At 39.7% G+C, this 18,333-nt stretch overlaps 1 long non-coding RNA gene across 2 annotated transcripts; it reads right to left on the bottom strand.

Annotated features, from left to right (window-relative positions):
* Nucleotides 1-2,401: 2,401 nt before the first annotated feature.
* LOC114027556 lies at nt 2,402-4,214 on the bottom strand. 2 transcript variants are annotated; one of them, XR_003567274.1, is made up of 3 exons: nt 4,112-4,214; nt 3,444-3,516; nt 2,402-2,635 (listed from the first exon to the last, which is right to left on the bottom strand). It is a non-coding gene; the product is annotated as an uncharacterized LOC114027556 (long non-coding RNA). The 2 variants fall into 2 exon arrangements; XR_003567273.1 differs by having other exon boundaries at nt 2,614-2,635; nt 3,444-3,500.
* Nucleotides 4,215-18,333: the final 14,119 nt, after the last annotated feature.

Raw genomic sequence — 18,333 nt, 5'->3', positions numbered from 1 at the left:
GGGAAATGTACAATGCGGCTGAGGCTCTCTCCTCCTGAACTTCACCCCAGCTGGAACAAGTTAGGTTGTGAGTCTGTCTGGGTAAGTTTCAGTGAGTTTGAAAGAAATGGTGAATGTTCCCAGAACATTTTATTTCTTAGCTGATGGATGAAAATTGGGATTGAGGATGGATTAAGGGGCGAGGTGTTCCCTAGTCGAAGGGCTGGGGGAGAATATTTGACTTAAAGCTTTGTCTTGGCTATACACGTGGACTGATGTTGTTGTTTCCCCCCCTGGCCTAGGCTGTGTTTGTTTTGGCCTAGGCTGTGATTTCATTAATGTCAGAACCTCCCAGAGTGGAAACTCCCTTCCTGAATGAATATCTGCAGCTCTTATGTAACTTACAGCCTTAAAGAATTCTGTTGGACACTGAGAAGTTAAATGATATGGTGAGGGTCACACAATGTAAAGTCAGAAGTAGGACTCTGATCCAAGTGCTCTTGGCCCCAAAGCCAGCCCTCAACTTCCTTCTAGAGGTTGCTTTGGCATTTGTTTTACTAGCAGCTCATAGGATCATGGACCTTAGAGGTCATCTGGTTCAGTCCCTTCATTTTACTGAGGCCTAGAGAGGGAAAGTGACATGTCCAAAGTCACACAAGTAATGAGTGGCAGAGCCAGATCTGAAGGATTAATACTACAAAGTCCACAGCAAATTGAATACATTTTACTGGTGTTTAAGGGGTCTTGCCTGCCATAAATAAATCTGGGTGTTCCTTTTTTCCTTAGGAGCTGGGAGAGTTTCTTTCCTACCCTGACCACCAGCATTACCCTCCTCATCCCCACCCCCAAGCCCCAATGAATTTTAAATGCCACTGTAAAGGGTTGGCTGGTGACCTGGAAAATTCCTGCTTGCTTTGTTACTGTGTTAATGACCCATCAGTTTAAATCTTAAACCCCTATGAACCCTTCCTTCCCCCCCTCTTTTTTTTTTGTACAGGAGCTAAAGTCTTTCCTGAAAAGACTTTTTGGAAAGGGAAAGGGAAAGGAAGGGGGATTAAAAAGAGGAACTTTTAAAAAATTGGCTGATAGGAGGTCATTCTATATCAATGTACAGGGATGCAAGCAAGTAGGGCCTTTAAATTTTCTTCTAAATGGTGCTGATAAGTTTTCTCAAGAAATAGTATCATAATCTTGTAGATTTTTTTTATTGGGGAAACTGAGGCACAGTGCAGTGGATTACTTTTGTCCTGTTATTACATAGCTTCTGAACCTTCACTCGTGTTGTCATTACTGAATCATCTTGGGACTTTAGAGACACGATGCAAACAGAATACCATGCTCACTAAAAGAGATGAGATGCTTCCGGAGGTATACAGTGGTCCTCCATGTCTGGAATGTAGGTTCTCCTCCCATCCTCTCCTCTACTGAAGCATAATATAAGTTCTTCAAGGGCAAGGACTATCTATTTATTTATTTGTCTTTGTATCCCTGCAGGCCCAGAACAGAACCTTGCACACTGTCAACATTTAACAAGTTATTTGTTGATTTGAATTGAATATGAGCTAAATTCAGACTTTGGATTCCTGAAGCCAGGGTATGATCCCTAGATCACAAAGCCTCTCTTGACAAAACTGTGGTGGGGGGGAAAGGGAATGTTCATTGGATTTCACTTTTCTGTTATAAAAGCTAGAACCTGAAGTTTAGACTCCCAGGGAAGACAGGATTTGGGGATATTCCCCTACCCTGTATGTATATATTACTTCTAAATTTTTCACATTTTTTTTTTGGAGGGGATGTCAAAAGTCATACATCCAACTTCTTCAAGGGAGAACCTGTAGTATGGTAGCTACAAAGCTTCTAAAATCAAGGTGAAACAGCGGCAGAGCAGAACTACCCAGAGGCAAAGGAGTGGGGGAGCCAGATTTACCTTGTGGGCTTAATTTCCTTGAAAATGAATTTGTTCCTGGGTAAAGCAACCACACGAAAGATTGGAACCATCTGCACTTGTCTAAAAACCCAGGAGCAAAGAGACTGCAGGTTGCCTAGCCTGAACAAGGCTTTCTTGGCAGGTCTACATACCACCCATTTCCTACCTTCTCCCTACTGTATATATGCATTCCCAGGGGCCTACTCTAGTGTCCAATCTTGTCTCATTTCCAAGCATGCCCCTGCCCAAAGCAAAAACATCATGGTGAATATGTTGAAAGGTGAAGGGAAGGACAGGAGTCAGCTGGAATGGCAGCTTGTGGTTCATGTGTCCTGCCCTCACTGTTATTTGGGGTACATAGGAAGTTCATCCATTCTCGTTAGCAGCTCCACCAAATGGTGCCTCTGTCTAGTTAAGGCAAAAACCCAGTGTTTTATGGGGATTATCTTTGAAAGGAACCAAGAGAATAAACAGAGAAAAACCAAAAAGGTGTCTAAGGCTGTTTTCTTAACACATCAGTTTTAAGCATAAAATCCTTGCTTAGAAGGGATCACTGGAGGTCATCTACTCCAATTCTCTGTCTTCACACTTATGTTTCTCATTTTTACAAGTCTTTAGGGAAGGAGCTAGCACTTGATCTGGAATCAGATGATCTGGGTTCAAATCCTAGGCTTGCTTAGTGTGATCTTGGACAAGTCATTTAATCTTTTGGAACTTCAACTTCTTTATCTGTAAAATGAAGGTGGTGGTTTCAGGGAGGCGTTGGATCAGTGAGGTCAAAGATCCTTTCCAACTCTAAATACTATGAATTTTCCCTCAGTATATAAAAGCTCAATAAAGTTCTTCCTTATCATCTTACCTGAATTGTTCTTGCTGCAGTTTGAAGCTATTTCCACATATATGTATGTATGTATATACGTATGTACAGGCATATATTCACATATACATATACACACATATATAAACTGAAAGGGATCTTAGCAATTATATTCTAGCCCAATCCCTTTATTTTAGGGGAATTGCTTAAGGTCACACAGCACCAGCAGCAAAACTGGGTCTGGAACCTCGGACTCTTGAGCCATGCTCCCCTGCTTTTTCCCTATTGCCCATGGCCTAATTCTTTGCCTTGTAGTGAATCCATTCCACCTCTGCCCAGCTTTTAGGACTCTAGTGGAAAGTGTGTAGTTATGGCTGGCTCTTTATTTTTATTTGACTGCAGTATAATAACTTTCATTTATTAACTCTCCCTCTGCTCAAGGGATTTTTCTCCTTTCCTTGATCAGAGTCAAGGTCCTCAAACCATACTCCTGGGTTCTTAACCTAGGGTCTGTGAACTTTTTTCTTCTTAAAATGTTTTATAACTATTTCAACGTAACTAATTTCCTTTACAATCCTATATATAACGCATTTAAAAAACATTATTTTGAAAAGGGAACCACAAGCTTCACTAGTTGGCAAAAGGGTTCAGGACCCGAAAAAGGTTAAGAAGCCAGGTCACAGAATCACTGCACGCATGGAGTCCCCCTGCAGTACTGACCTACTGTAGGTCCAATGATGCCCTCCGAACGATGTTCAGCAAAAGCCTCCGATGGCACTGTAAATATCAATCACTATAACAAAGCACTATAAATAAATGACAATATAAAAGCTGTGTGTGCATATCTGTATCTATCCAGAGATATAGCTATACAGAGTTTATCAATTTTTAAAGGTATACATAGTTCTGTTTTTAAGACTCAACTGTTTAATTTTGGAGTTCACAGAGCTCTGTATGTTTTTGAGACTAGAGAGGCAGCAAAGGAAAGGCAAGCTGTGACGGGAAAACAAAACACGGAACCCCCCAGGCAGTCGAGGCTGCGCTGCTGGGAGGGGCCGCTGCTCCCGTTCAGCTCCTGCTCCGGGATGCTGGCCCCCACCCCCCTCCACCTCCATCCCCCTTAGCCCCCTCCGCTGAGGATGGCCCGGATACTGCCATCAATCACGGATCTCTGCGGCAAGCTCTCCTTCGCTTCCCCCCCTCTCAGGGCAATGTTCAGAAGAAGGAGATGGGGGGGGCGAGATGCAGAGAAAAGAACTTGGGGGGGTCCCTGCTCCTGCCGCTCACTTGATGGCAGTCCCTCCCCCCCCCACCTCCGTTTTGCTGCAGTGCTCATCCTCCCCTCCCTCTCACTGCTGCTGGTCCTCCTCCCTGGAAGTCGATCCGACCTCATTAAGTTTTCGGAGCAGATGCTCGTGCGAAAGGGGGCGGGTGGGGAGGTCAGGCGGAGCCCCCTCCGGTCATTCTCCGCATTCCGGCTGCGCCCCCGGCTCCTCCTCGCCGCCCGGGGTGGAGCCGTGGCTGGGGGGGAAGGGAGCCAGGGTGGAGGCGTGCTCTCTCTCTCCCCTCCCCCATCCTCCTCTCCCCCATCCCCCCAGCCTAGGCTCCCTCCTCCAGGTTCCCGCACCCCGCCTCTTTTCACGGGCGGCGGGGCGGCTATCGCTTTAAGAGCCTGTGAGCTGCCTCCGCCTGGCAGGCGCCCGGAGCCTCACAAAAGAACAGGATGTTGTTGATTTGTCACCAAACCACAGAGAGGAAATGATTGTAAATTTCCTTTAAACATCCCCACCGCGCTCGGCCTCCCTCGCTTCCGCCTCCGCCTCCCCCGCAGCAGCCCGGGAGCTGCCTCCTCGGCCTCAGCCTCTCCCCTGGGGCTGCCTGCTCTCTGCTGTCCTCCTTCCAGGCTCCGCTCCCCACGACCTCCAGAGACCGGCTTCCTACCCGAGCCCATCTCGGGAGACCCCTTAGATGCGCCCCCCCCGTTTTTCATTTTCTTATGGCTTTTTCGGGGGGGGGGGGGAGTAGAGAGAAGAAGGCACATAAAAGGCCTTAGATCCTATCTGCCTGTCTACGTGTCTCTTTGTCTTTTTCTCTCCTTTTATGCCTTTTCTTTCTTTGTCTCTGTTTCTTCCTGCTTTTAAATCCTGTTTTATTTACACTTATTTGCTGGGTGACCACGGCCAAGTAACCCAACCTTGGAGCCTCAGTTTCTTCAACCGTGAATTGAGACATGAGCCCCTTCCAGCTCCGTGATCTTTAATCTGGGATCATCTCGTTTGAAAGACAGGAGTACGATTGGCGGTAGATGCGTGTTATAACGTTCGTTTTAAAATGGAGTTATATGTGTGTGTATACACACATGTTAAGTTCAGTCTTCTGAAACATAATTCTCTACTCCTTGAGGACTGGGATAGTGTCATTCATATTGTCCCCAGAAACCTTAGACCTAGCTTTTGCCCGTAGTAAGAATTAAAAAAAAAAGTTAGTTGACCGAATGAATAACTGAATACTCTTAAAAGCTTGATTAATGCAATTAACCAGTAACTGTATTACTCCTGTCCCTGAAGAGCAGCCTCATAAAGGAGTTCCCTTGTTTGGATGGAAGTGTAATTCAGGGAGTCTTTACTATAAATGAGGCTACAACAGTGCCTTCATTCCATACAAATAGCCCAGAGAATGCTCCCAAAGTGGATGCATTTTTAAAAACAGAAAACTGTAATGACCTCTGGGTCACTTGTGGTGGTCTAAATGCAGCTGTCCGTAGCTCTTCAAATCTGAATGCATTTGTTTATGGATTTCAAGAGCTGCCATAGCTCCCCACCTGTCCTTTCCTGTTCAGCTTTCCTTTAATGCCAGTCAGAGACACTAAGGCCATTTGCGTTTGTGAGATCCATCTGTTTAATTATTTCCATTCTACAGAAAGGAGCCTAAGGCATTGGAAGGTTAAATGATTTATCTTTGGGTACAGTTGGTTAGTCTCAAAGCTGATCCCAAGCCTTTTCTTTTTATTTATTAGTGATTAAGTATGAAAAACAGCTTGGGTCCATTACATAGTGTTATTTGAAAGAAGTGACCTGAATACAACTATTGAAGGACCTTGTGCATTTGGGGATGGTTAGCCTGGAGAAGAGAAGACCTAGGCGGTGAAGATGGTAGCTGTCTTCAAGTATTTGAAGGACTCTCATGTGGAAGAGGCAGTAGGTTTGTTCTGCTTGGCTCCAAGAGGGCAGGACCAGAAGGAATGAGTGCAAGTTGCAGAAAAGCAAATTTCAGTTCCATATAAGGAAAACTTTCCTTATCATTAGAGCTGTCCAAAAATGGAATGGACTACCTCCTGAGGTAGTGGGTTCCCCATTATTGGAGGTCTTCCTTTGGAAGCTGGATGATCTGTTGCTAGGACATCTTTTAGAGGGGATTCCTGCTCAAACATTGTTCATGCCAGGTACCCTCTCAAGTTGCTTCTGGGTCAGATATTCTGTTATTTTCTGTGGATATTTTGGTGGTACTTTTGGATCTGTGTGTTGAGGGAGAAGAGAATTATAATCTTCAATGCAGGAAAAACCCAGCTCACTGAAAATGGGCAAAAAGCTTGCCCTTTTCTATCACTGGGGTAGCTTTAGTGGGCAGCTTTCTTTCCTGAGTAAATAGTGATAATCAAAACATTTGAATTAGTCAAATGAAATTTTAAAGGAAAACAAGCACAAATAAGACAAACTCTGCAGCCATCTTTGTTTAGTCAGATAGCCAACAATGTAGTTTATTTTCTGGTTCTTACTAAAGTTTCCATTAAGAGGCAGTGACATATAGTGGAAAGATTATGGACTTGGGAGTTGGGGAGACTTGGCTTCAACTCTTGCTTTAGACACTTATTAACCTAAGCAAGGAACATTTCAGAGCTTCATCCCTGAAATAAGGGTAATGATAACTGTAGCACCTATCCCGCAGGGTTGTTGTGGGGATAACACAAAACAATGTATATAAGACTCTTTGAAAATCTTAAAGCCCATATAAATATCAGCTATTTATCTATTTTGTTTAGTTAAGTTCTTTCTCTTTAATTTTACTGTCTATAATTATATAGCCTCCAATGTAGCAGCTCAGCAGGTTTATGAAGCAATACAATGAACAATTTCCCTTTACCCGGAGAAGATGTGAGTCTGCAATTGGTTCCAGGAGGGAGTGGAGACAGTTTATCTTGGGCTGATGCTTTGTATCAGTCAAAGAAGGAGCCTGCTCTTCTCCATTGTGGAATGAAGAATTTCAAAGAACTGGGGGGAGAGGAGGGGGGTGATGGAGATGGGAGGAGAAAGAACAGGAAACTGGGCCATTACCCAACTTTTCTTAAATCAGGTATTCCCAGTGTTGCTTGCTTGTTTAGGTGAAAGTATCATGAATTCCCAGAATTAGACACACCCATATTCAAATGTAAGTACAAAAACATGCTCCAAAGCCAAATATAAATGATCTTTGAATTATCCCCTCCTGCCCTTTTAAAAAACGTATCCACGCTACTGCTGCTTTTCACTAATAGAGATAGTATGGTATGGGGCAGTGATTCTTAAGCTTTTTGGTCTTGGGACCCCTCTGTACTCTCAAAAATTATTGAGGACCCCAAAAAGCTTTTGGTCATACCTATCAATGTTTATTACATTAGAAATGTAAAGTTTTAGTATTATTATGAAAATAGTTTTGACCTCACAATCTCTTTTAAAAGGTCTTGGGGATCCATAAGGGTCCCTGGTTCACACTTTGACAACCTCTGATGTAGTGGGCAGAATGCTTGACTTGGAGTTAGGAAGATCTGGCTTCTTGTCCTGACTCCAAACACTCTGTGTTACCACGGGCAAGTCAATCCTGATTTTTTCAAATCTGTGAATTGAAGATGATAACTATAGAAACTATGTCACAAGGTTGCTGTTAGACTTCAATGAGATAATAACACATGTAACATGTTTTAAAGCTATATAGATGTCAGCTATTAGGGTTAGCAACAATGTAGTAATGAACAGTTAACACTCCATCACTCCAGGAATCACGAAAGGGAGGTATGATTGATTGGGTAAAAGAATTTGGATTATATGGGACTTCTTAGATCACCATTTTAGTCTGGGGACATAAAATTTGAGTTCAAGGATTCAAATCAAGTGCGAAAGGGTATATTTTTGAGTATGTATTCAGGATATTTTGTAGTTGATTAATAATCCTCGTAGTAGGCTAATGGGGGCACCCACTTCTTAAGTACAGAAAGTAAGATAACAGTATTCCATACAACACTTGCTAATCACCAGTTTATATGAGGTACAATGCTAGGTATTGAGGGTACTAGAACAACAACCACAAATTCCTGCCCTCAAGGAGTTTTCATTCTATCTGGGCTGAAGGTATTGGTGGTGGTGGTGGTGGTGGTGGTAGTGGGGGGTGTGTGTGTGTGTGTGTGTATCTAGCATGGTTACACTTATTTCTTATTTATAGTACAAGAAGAGATTGCCCACATTTACCCGCAGCCTCATTGGCAAGACTGCAGAAGTTAACCTCCAAGTTTCCTAAGCAGGTCACCCTGGAGTTTGCTCTGGAATAAAATCACAAAAGAAGATTTAAATTGAATACAGGTTATCTGGGAAGTTTTTCTGCAGTAGAGAAATCCCAGAAGAGTGACTCACTCATCTAAGGAAGTGGCTATTTCCACTTCTTTAGCCCGAGATAAACATTATCTGTGGGAGATATTGGCAGGCCTAAGGCACTGGGGGGTGAAGGGGAGGTGGGGGAGAGGAGCTGAAGAAGGAAGTAGAAGAAAGAAGAGGGACACAGCAAGGCTAACTGAGTGTCCCCAGGACACACACAATATAGAAATACATATAATATATATTATATATACCTTATGTTATATTCATTTCTTGGAAAATCGTTTATTAAAGGTCTGCAGCATATATTGATTGCACTGTTATGCCCAAGACTGTCTACCTGTAATATAGATCATTTAGAGAGAAGTACATGTAGGAGCCATTGGTCAGGAGTCTTTACTGAGTTCTTTCTTGTATGGGGCATTTGAAGATACAAAGAAGATATGATCTCTACCTTCTAGGTGTTTATGTTGGAAGATACTATTTTGGTAGCAAATCCTGCCCTGTCTGAAGGGCAGGGCCAGACAAGCAGTTAGTCCTTTCTCATCCCTGCTTCTTAGGATTCTCTCTATTTCTTCCTGTGCATTGTGGGACAGTAATCACCTCTCTTAGCCTTCCTTTGATGAAAGAGTTTCTGGCCCTGTAAGTGTCCTTCATCAGGTCCTGCCTTGGCAAGGGGAGCTTAACTCTCTGCTTCTCTCTTCCTCCCATCCCCCCTAGTAGTTAACCTCTGCCTTTCCCCAGCTAAGAACCCTTATCCCTTCTGCCTTTGTTGACTGTATCTAATGAAAATAATTGATCCTGTCTCCATTGATAACTGCCTGAGAACAAATAACGCCCTACCCCAGTCATCTGTCTCTGATTGAACACACCCACTTGCTAAACCTTTCCTCCTGAAGCTTATTTAATAAGCCCCCACCAAATAGTTAAATAAACATTTGCCAGTGAATAAATTAACTATAGAGAGTGGCTAACACCCTATTGGATAGGCTCCCAGTTGCTGAAGGGTTTGAGTCTCAGATATTTGGCAAAGGGAAGCTGGGGCCAGGGGGCACAGATTCTTACACCACTTGTTGCTATGGAGTGTTGGAGCAGTCTTTTTTCCTGTACATAATTCCTTTACCCCCTCTCTCCCACCCTCATTTTGTTCAGGAGAATCCAGCTGATGATATCATAAGGTATACAGGCAAGCTTCAAAAGTTACATTAAGTTGCTTTTTAAGAATGGGATCAGTATCTTGTTTTTAAATTACTTGCATTTCCACATATCCTTCCACCCCCACCTAGAAAACCATCTCTTATAATAAAGAATAAAAAAGAAAGAAAAGCAGTTCAGCAAAACTAATCAACACATGAATCAAATCCAGCAGTATATGTAGAACTTCACATCCATGCCTCCTCCCAACCCCCTTCCCCAACAAACTTTGGAAAAGAAGGGAGAGAGTTGCATTCACTTATCTCTTCTCTGTGTGCTAGAAGCAGCTAGACAGCATAATTGGATAGAGCACTGGTCATGGAAGTCAGGAAGACCTGAGTTCAAATCCTGTTCAGATTTCCCTTATCTATGTTGTGAGGATCAAATGAAATAACTTGTGAAGCACTTTGTAAATGCTAGCTATTATTATGTAATATAGTCCCTTTCCAACTTTTTGCGTTCACAAATGAGACATATGAATCTTTTGGGTCCTTCTTTCTTTCTTTCTTTCTTTCTTTTTCTGATACCTTTATAAGAAAATCCTGGCAGTGGAATCACTGAGTCAAAAGGTGTGATCAGTTTGGGGGCTCTCGGTCTATATTGCTTTTTCAAATTTTGACACTTGTTTGAAGTCCCCCTTCAGCAGAACTGCCAACACTGAATTTTGTCATTGCTATTTTCATCATTCTAGTGGATTTAAAGTGACACCAGAAGCATCATTTTGATGCACGTTTCTTTGGTTATAAAGTTTCTAATTCTTCTTGAATAAATTGTCTGTTTATGTCTTTTAACCCTTATTCTGTTGGAGAGTGTAAATTATTAGTGTTGCAAATATGCATCACTTCTTTAGAGATTTTTAGATGTTAGACCTTTGTTTGCTTTATTTACTTCAAACATTTTCCCCACTAGCTTTACATATTTTAATTTCACAGATTTTTTTTTTTGGCTGTACAAAGTTCTTTTATCTTTGTATAATTAAAACCATTGATTTTTGTCTCCAGTAAATTTTTCTCTTTGTTTAATTGATAGAAATATGCCTCTTCTGATTGGTTGAGACAAATCTATTCTTCTTTCTTCCAAGTTTGTTTTTTGTATGTGTGTGTACATGAGGTTTGTTTCTTATATTTAAACTTTGGCTCCAGTTAGAACTTATTGTGGTGTACGTATCCAAAAGCTTATTCCTCACTCCCCCCAACCCGCCAAACTCTCTAGTTTCCTCAGGAGATTTTGTTGAGTAGTGAGTGATTTCATTCTCCTATGTTTTTTAAGCATGGGTTTATCAAATACTAATCTTCCTTGGGTTCTCTATTGTGTTCCAATAATTTTTTTTTAAAGTACTAGACACTTTTTTTTAAATCATCATTGGTTTATAGTACATTTTGAGATCTAGTAGGATTATTTTTTCCATATACATTTTGTTATAACTTTATCCAGTTCTATGAAATTGCCTCTTGGTACTTTGGTTGGTATTGAGATAAATCTTTAAGAAAATTTGGGCATTGTTGCCATTTTTATTCTATTTGTTTGACTTTGTCCATGTACTAGATATGCCCATCCATTTGTTTAGTTTTTTCTTGATTTCCTTCAAAATCAGTTTGAAATGATAGTTTGGTCTCATATTCTTCAGGAGTTAATGCTGAAATATTTGTTGCATTTTGCCATTATAGTAAAGAGTTTTTCTGCTTCTGTCAGTTTTTTAAAATTTTTGTTGAAAGCACATCAAGAAAAGCAAATCATTGATGTAAGTTTATTTTGTATCCTGCTACTTTGCTAAAATCATTAGTTATTTCCATTAATAATTTTTTTTGTTGTTGTTAACTGTCTTGGGTTTTCTAGGCATCTAATCATGTCTGCAAAGAAGAGATTTTTAAATTTTAGTATTTTTACACTTTATTCCTCTTGTTAATATTCATAAAACTATGCTAGATATGAAAGATTTGTTGCTTTATCTAGTGATATAAATATGTAACCTTTTTTTCCTTTTGAATAAAACCTGTTAGATTGATTGCATTCCTAGTATTATACCACCACTGAATTTAATTTTAAATCTTTTTTGTTCATGATCAATTTTTAAAGTATTTTATTTATGATCATTTTATTTATACTTTTGTGTTGGTATTCATTAAGATATTGGTCTTTAGTTTTCTTTTTCAGCTTTGTCTTCCTTTAGTTTAGGTTCAAATTCTGAATTTGCCTAATAGGAAGAACTGGACATCCCGCTATCTTTCTCTATATTTTGAGTCCATCTATATATGATAGAAGTTCTCGTTCTTTAAAAGTTTGGTAGAATTTAGTTGTGCTAAGGGGTAGCCAGGTGGTCAGTGGATAGAGCATCGGCCTTGGAGTCAGGAGGACTTGAGTTCAAATCCGTTCTCAGACCAGACACTTGATACTTACTAGCCATATGACCCTGGGCAAGTCACTTAACTCCAATTGCCTCGCCCCCCCCCCCAAAAAGAGTTTAGTTGTGCATCTGTCTGGGCTGGCTCAGTTCTTTTTTCAGAAACCCTCAGATATCCTCTCTGATTTTTCTTTCTAAAGTTTGTCTGCTTAGATTATCCACTCCCTGTTTTGTTAGTTTTGGTATTTTATACTTCTGTAGATAATCATCTCTTTAAATCCCCAAATTTATTAATTTAAGAACAGTATGTAGTAATCTGACAGTACTCTTAATTTCTTTTGGTTTCATTGTGTTCACTCTTTTTCTCATTTCTAAATTTGATTTGGATTTGCTATACCTGAGGGAGAGTACCATGAAGACATCAGGGCATAGAAGAACCTGTTGGTGCCAGAGTTGCCTTGGCTATACATGTTCCCTACATGAGTCTCACTACCACTACCACTCTAAGCATATTAGTGTACTTAGTATACTCTATCTATACTAGTGTACTCTAAATTTGTATCCAAACCCAGCACTCTTTCTATTACAGAATATTGCCACTGGACTTTAATGACTCTAGAAGAGAGAGTAAGGCTGACAACTTTGTGCAACTCTGCCTCACTTAAATCCAATTTAGAAAGCCAAGACATCACCCTATGATGTCATTGGTCCTCTTCAAAAATATGAAGAAAGAGCAGCAGCAATAAATTGAAACCATATTTGACTTTTTCCCCTACTGCAAGGGGTCTCACTCCTTAGAGCCACCTCTGGATTGACTGGATTACTCCCTGGATCTGCCTCCTCCTGGTATCTCCTACTAAGCAGGTAACTTTGCTGTAAGATGACATGGCCAATGGGAGGAGGAGAAAAGGAGGGAGAAATGCCTTTCCTCCATGATGCCATCAGGTAAAGGCTCAAGGGAAAAGGCAAAGAGCAATCCCTCTTAAGAACTGAGATTTTTCTTCATAGATGTTGTTCTTCTAGGCTGTGATGAGTCACATTCCACAAAGCTTTCCTGTCTTGATACTCTCTCTAGAACTGGCAAGCTACCAGTTCTAGAGATAGAATTTAAAGGCCTTCTGGGGTAAGGCTGATCTTTGGCGAGCCATCAACAAGCTGTCTTTCTGAATCTATCATACTTGATCCAGGACTTCTTTATCTATCATAAAGAGGTTGCAAAGAATATAAACCGTTTTTTATGCTTCATTTAAAACCTTTCTACTCAGCTAAAAGTATACATCAATTGATCAGAAGTGTCCTGATCAACACATACCCCTAAAGTTATGTTCCTTTTTTCCAAACATCCTTCATTTTCTAGAAAAGTTCAAAGTGCTTCTTTTAATTATTTCTTTTTTTTTCTCTTTTTGGTAAGGCAATTGGGGTTAAGTGACTTGCCCAGGGTCACACAGCTAGTGAGTATATGTCTGAGGCCAGATTTGAACTCAGGTCCTCCTGACTCCAGGGCCAGTGCTCTATACACTATACCACCTAGCTGTTCCTTAATTATTTCTTTTTTTTTTCCTTAATTATTTCTTTCTGCATTTCTTTTTTCAACACTGAAGGGTTTGTTTGTTTGTTTGTTTTGGTTACCATTGTACTGTTGGATCTTATCAATGATGTTTCTAGATGTGTTAATTCTTAGGTTCTTCCCTGGTCAGACTCTATGGATCCTATTTTTCTGGTTTTTATTTTATTTTCCATTTATTTATTTGTTTGTTTGTTTATTATCACATCTTCTGCCTTTTGCACGGGTTGTTCTCATTACTGGAATAAAATCTTTTTTTTACTCTTGTCTTGTATAGTTCCTAGATCCCTTCAAAACTCAACTCAAATGCTACCTCCTATAGGAAGCTCTCACAATTGCCCTAGTTCAGTAGTTCTCAGACTTTCAATTTTTTTCTTCTAATAGCACAGCTTTCTTTGCAATGGGGAATTGTAGTACACTCAACATGTAAGTTGACAACATGATAGGATACTTGTATTGCAAATGCACAATTTTCTTTTAATAAGGGTAGCTATTTTTTGTTGAGTTCTTTTTGAGTTCAAGGTGTGACATTTTAATTTTCATGCATACATGTTGTAGGCGAATTTTGTTCATTTTGAGAATTCTACATTTACTGTACTTTATGTACTGAGTAAGTAAAATAAACATAAAACAAAAGAATAGCTATCAACCTGAGATCTAGTCTTAGGTTCACCTAAATAAGAATATGTTATTAACATCATTTGTGTGCAATCACAGTTACTGACTGGAAGATGGAGAAAGGAGAGAAAACTCTTCACCACCCTCTTAAGAAGTCTCAGGAAGAGGCTGCCTGAGTTTTAAGTAACAGGCACCCAATAGAGGAAATAAAGAGAAGGAAAAGGAGACAGAGAGGGTAGAGTCACTCTAAGACTACTAAATGGACTTTTCTTCCTAGATCATTGACGTATCCTCTTTGACACAGCCCTTGAACATTGAAACACATGAGGAAGAACCAAGAGTCTCTGGTCACTGAGTCCTTTAGCAAAGTCTGCCTCCATCCTACCTTTTTTGGTTTTAGTTTCAATTGTTCTACTTTAGACATTCTTCATTGCTTACGCTGGGAACTGAATGTAACATAACGTCTTCCATTGTGTTATTTACACTTAGGCACACCCGAGACATATAGACCACACCTGTGATTTCATTGGTATAGGAAGCTCCCAGGGACGAAATTCCCTCTACTAATGGACTCTCTCTTTGTTTATATCTTTCAGAATTCTTCTCTTCCTGCAAGTCCCAATTTAGGTGTTTTCTCCATCGCTATGTCTCTCTACCCCAAACTATTTATGCCCTACTTGAATTTTCTTAGAGCACTTTGCCTGGATCTCTGCTTTGTCTCTTTTTAATACTGTATGTTGTACTCAAGCTTATCTGTTTAACTGTCGTAGCCCTTCTATTACCTGCCCCAGCCCTGGTAGAATGCAAGCTTCTTAATGGTACAGACTTTGTTTTTTTTGTTTTTGTTTTTTCATCTCTGTTTTCCCAGTGCCTTGCACTTAGTGGGTACTTAGCAAATGATGGTATCGAATTAATGAGCTCTTTAAAATTCAGTTTCACAACATTGTTTTTAGGTGTTTTTATTATAGTTCTTAACCTCATGCAATGGGCTTGTATAATAAATAGGGTCATTAAGGCAGTTTATCATCATTGTTAGCAAGATATTTTTATTAAGCATGTAGTTGCCCAGGGGCGATACAAGAAGAATTACATAGACTTGCTTCCTGCTATTCAGGAGGTTACGGCTTAAGATAGACACACTCTGGTATGGGCACACCCTCACACAGCATATATACAGAAAATTGACATATTAAGCCAAAGGCATGAGTGGGCAAGAAGGGATTTACATTACTACACACTTATATACAGCCAAGTTTACATACACCCTGGTCTAAAGAACCAGGAAGCTGTGTTTTTGTTTTTTTTTTTTAAGTGGGCACTTGGGAACCGACAACACTGTTGTTTGGTTCCCAACATCTAGATGGGGAAAATGAGGCACAGGTCTGTACAATATCCTGGATATGATCTATCTAAGGTTATTTGATATAAGGTCTTCTTCATTAGGAGCAGCTAGTAAGTATAGCAACCTTCAGGGCAGCTAGGTGGCCTAGTGGATAGGGCACCAGCCCTGGAGTCAGAAGGACCTGCATTCAAATTTTGTCTCAGATGCTTACTATTTTGTGTGACCCTAGGCAAGTCACTTAACCCTGTTTGCCTCAGTTCCTCATCTAAAACATGAGCTGGAGAAGGATATGGCAAATCACTCCAGTATCTTTGCCAGGAAAACCCCAAATAGGGTCACCAAAGAGTTGGACGCTACTGAACAACAACATTTACACCTTGGAAATTAGAAAATTACAAATCAGGACTTGATTTGTTGTTTTGTTGATTGTCTAGACTTAAGATAGTGATAGAAAAAAATGTTAATAATGCACACTAACTTTAAAAAGTGTGTCCTGCATAGTTTGTGAAGAGTCAGTTGTAAATACTCACCAGCATACCCCTGGGGTTGGACTCAGTGACTTCTGTCTTCCATCTCTCAATCTTATGGTCTAGAAGTCTTAGTTCAGTGTTCTTGAACTTCCATAGTAGAGATAGCAAATAATTTTTGTTGGGTTGACAAATGAGAAACTTAGTGTGATCTTGTCAACCAGTTTCACAGACATCATATCATAACCCTTATATACTATACTATGACAAGATGAAGAAGCATGGTGGTACTGTAGTAGATGGACTTAGAATCAGGAAGACCTAGCTAACACTTATGTAAAAATAATCAGAGGTAGCATCTATGTGGTGTTTTAAGGTTTGTAAAATGTGTTACATTTATTAATCATTTGATCCTCACAACAGCCCTGTGAGGAAGGTATTGTTGTCACCCCCATTTTACAGATTAAGAAACTGAGGCTGAGAATAAGTGACGTGTCCTGGGTCACACACTTGGTAAATATCTGGGCTCAGAAGTGAATGCTGTATACCGGGATGGGGAGGCTGTGGCCTTGAGTCACAAATTCCTCATTCCTGCTCTATACCAATTTGGTGCTCTATGCATTTGGCCAATTACCTGCTCAGATGGGGCATATCAAAAGGTGGAAGGAGTTGCCACAATGCAAAACAATACTTTTCCAAGTGAATTGATGATTCAGTTCGTCAAGGTGTAATTTATATGGTGTGATGGGAAAAGTTCGGGATTGGGAGTCAGAGAACGGGGTCTTGAATTCCATATTTAATCTTTGTGACTTTGGATACCAATCTAGACCTCTGAAAAATGAGGGATTAGATTTGATTAGCAGTTCCCAAATTGTGATTTCTAAAGGGGAACATAAGGATCCCTTTAAGGGAGTCTGTGAGGTCATAACCATTTCCATCCTAATACTAAGATGTATTTGCCTTTTTCACTCATTCATTCATTGATATGGTTTCAGATTCCACATCGCAACTAACTTTTAAGATACTACCATTTGTCAAGGTTGGGTAAAGTATCTAAGAAGTAGAAAAAGCTATGAAAATACTCCTCCCTTTTCCAACTATATATCTGTTTGAGGCTGGATTTTCCTTATACACTTCAACCAAAGCAACATATTGCAATAGATTGAATGCAAGCAGACATGAGAATCCAGCTCTTTTTTTTTTCTTCAGTTGGACAGTAAACGAATTTCCAAAAATGTAAAACAATGCCACTCTTCTCAACAGAATTATTTTTGTTTTGGAAACATATAGTTATTGCTCATAAAAATATATTATTTATGTTAACATGTAATGAGTTTATTATTATTATTTTAAAATAAATTAATGAACATTTTAAAATTTTACCAGTTTTATTCTCTAATGTGGTAAATATCATTAGCTATAGCCCACACAAATGAAAACACTTTGGGGTCTTCCATAATTTTTAAGAGTGTAAAGGGGTCTTGAGACTAAAAAACTTGAGAACTAATGGAACAGACAATCTCTAAAGTCCTGTATCCTAACCCGATGACACTAGATCCTGTGCACATGAGAGATAGGTCGCAAATTGGGAGGGAGAAAACCTTAGAAAGCAAAAAACCATATTCTTTTGTCTTAATCATCTGAACTGTGGAGCTATCATTTTCTGCAAGTGGTGGGACTACATTTTAAAATTCATATAGAAAGAAACCTAGTTCTTTAAAAACATTCAACCAATATCACAGAACCCCCAGGAGAATGGGAACTATGGCAGAATCTAAATATGCTATATTTTGTATGGTCTTTGTGCTTATAGAAATGTAATAAATAATAAATAAATTTTTTATTTTATAATAACTGATTACAAGATACTATTTTCATAATATAAAGTATAACAATTAGAAATAAAATAATGAGACTATAATTGTTGTTCAGTTATGTCTGACTCTTTTTCCATTTTGATCCATTTTGTTGTTTTCTTGGCAAAGACAACTGGAGTGATTTACCTTTTCCTTCTCCAGTTTATTTTACAGATGAAGAACCTGAGGCAACAGGGTTAAGTGACTTGCCCAGGGCCACACAGCTAGTATCTGAGGCTGGATTTGAACTCAGGTTTTCCTGACTCAAGGCCCAGTGCTCTATTCACTTTGCCACCTAGCTGCCCCAAAATTATAATAGCTGACTTCATATAAACATCATATTATACATATTTATATGTTATACTATATATTATACCATATGTTAATGTTTACAGACATATTCCATACATTATCTTATTTAATTAGACCATAGTAGTTTTGGAGTTGGAGCTTGGGTTCAAAATCTCCCTCTGCCACTTACTGGATTTGTGATCTTGGTCACAATCTCTCTGGGTCTCAGACTCCTCATCTGTAAAATTAAGAGATTAGATTGGATGATTTCTGGGGTTCCTCTTACCTCTGACTCTATAATCTTATGATCTTCGAG

Source organism: Vombatus ursinus, unplaced genomic scaffold (genome assembly GCF_900497805.2).
Source record: "Vombatus ursinus unplaced genomic scaffold, bare-nosed wombat genome assembly UNPS02014863.1, whole genome shotgun sequence".
NCBI lineage: Eukaryota > Metazoa > Chordata > Mammalia > Diprotodontia > Vombatidae > Vombatus > Vombatus ursinus.
This window is presented reverse-complemented; position numbering and strand designations above follow the sequence as displayed.